Raw genomic sequence first — 2,222 nt, forward strand, 5'->3', positions numbered from 1 at the left:
TTAATTTTGTGTACATTTATTTATTTTGACAATATTCTCCTCACACTGTAACCAAGTGAATTTTCAGTAGAGACCATTCGCCACAAGGTTTTTGGGTCACTATGAATTTGTACCGTAAATAACACTTGCCAATCATTTAGAGACGCAAAGCAGTTTAACGTGGATTACTTTTCCAATATGCCAGGTGAACATTTTGAGAAATCCTGTGGAATGAGAGGTTTCATCAGCCTACTGCACAACACTGGGCAGGTTTTTGTGCTGCTGTTATTTAGAGTCATAGAGCAATACAGAATGGATACCGGGTCTTCAGCCCTTCAAGTCCACACTAACCATGCTACCCATTAAGCTCAACTCAAGTGTCTGTGGTGGCCCATATCCCTCTTGGCCTTGCCCACTCCAACTGATTCTATTGTAGCTTCCTCAACCACTTCCTCTTCAACTTGTTCCATATACTCACCACCCTCTGTATGGAAAAGGCTGCCCAGCGGGACCCTTTTAAATCTTTCCTCATTGTCCCCGTGGCCAAGTTGTTAAGGCGTTTGTCTAGTGATCTGAAGATCGCTTGTTCGAGCTTCAGCTGTGGCAGCGGGTTTGTGTCTTTGAGCAAGGCACTTAACCACACATTGCTCTAGTGTCTGTGCGAAGAGTGGTGCCCCACACAGACTTCCAATCTGTGCCTTGTAAGGCATGAAAATGCCTGACGCAGGCCTCTCATGGTCTGAGTTGACGATCCCTCGACGTTCCCCTCCCTCATTACCCCCTTGTTTTAAACTCACCTACATTATGGAAAAGACGTCATCCACCTTAACTATGCCTCTCATATTTTAAACATTTCTGTAAGGTCACTCTTCATTCTCCTATGTTCCAAGGAATAAAAACTGTTGAAAACACGAGAAGTATGGTAGAAGTTCTGGGTGCCTGGGGGCATGAAGTGTGTGAAGTTGCCATTACTAGGGAGAAGGTTCTTGGTAATCTGAAAGGTCTGAAGGTAGATAAGTCACCTACCAGATGGGGTGCACCCCAGAGTTCTGAAAGAGGTGGCTGAAGGGATTGTGATGATCTTTCAAGAATCAGTAGGTTCTAGAGTGGTTCAGGAAGACTGGAAAAATGCAAATTTCACTCCACTCTTCGAGAGAGAGAGAGAGGCAGAAGAAAGGAAACTATGGGCCAGTTAGTAGCTAGTCTGACATCAGTGGTTGGGAAGATGCTGGAGTTGATTATTAAGGGAGGTCTCGGTACTTGGAAGCACATGGTAAAATAGGGCATAGTCAGCATGATTTGCTCAAGGGGAAAATCTTACCTGACAACTCTGCTGGAATTCTTTGAAGAAATAACAAGCAGTATAGACAAAGGAGAATTGGTTAATGTGTACTTGGATTTTCAGAAGGCCTTTGACAAGGTGCCACACACGAGGGTGCTTAACGAGCTACGAGTGCATGATATTACAGGAAAGATTTTAGCATGGATAAAGCAGTGGCTGATTGGCAGGAGGCTAAGAGTGGGAATGAAGGGAGCCTTGTCAGGCCAGCTGCCAGTGACTAGTGGTGTTACACAGGGCTCTGTGTTGGGACCAATTCTTTCTACATTAGCAACACTTTCAGTACACTGGATGAACTCAGCAGATCAGGCAGCATCGGTTAGAAAACAGTGAGTCGACGTTTTGGGCCAGAACCCTTTGTCAGGACTGAAGAATGAAAGATGGGGAAGGATTTGAAGAATGCTTGTAGCTTCGGTTGAAAGACCAGTAATTTGGAAGACAAAGGGGTGGGGGAGGGGAAGCATCGACGTCATAGCCCTTGAAAACAATGGGTAGTAGAAGAAGGAGGTGGAACCATGAGGGAGCTGGGGGAGGGGGTAGAGTGAAATAGGGATAGAGGAAGGGAGGGGGAGGGAATTACCAGAAGTTGGAGAATTCTATGTTCATACCAAGGGGCTGGAGACTACCTAGATGGTATATGAGGTGTTGCTCCTCCAACCTGAGTTTAGCCTCATCATGGCAGTAGAGGAGGCCATGTATGGACATACCTGAATGGAATGGGAAGCAGAGTTGAAGTGGGTGGCTACCGGGAGATCCTGTCTCTTGTGGCGAACGGAGTGGAGGTGCTCGACGAAGCGGTCCCCAATCTGCGTCGGGTTTCACCGATGTAGAGGAGGCCGCACCGGGAGCACCGGATGCAATAGAAGACCCCAACAGACTCACAAGTGAAGTGTTGCCTCACCTG

Source organism: Mobula birostris, chromosome 6 (assembly GCF_030028105.1).
Source record: "Mobula birostris isolate sMobBir1 chromosome 6, sMobBir1.hap1, whole genome shotgun sequence".
NCBI lineage: Eukaryota > Metazoa > Chordata > Chondrichthyes > Myliobatiformes > Myliobatidae > Mobula > Mobula birostris.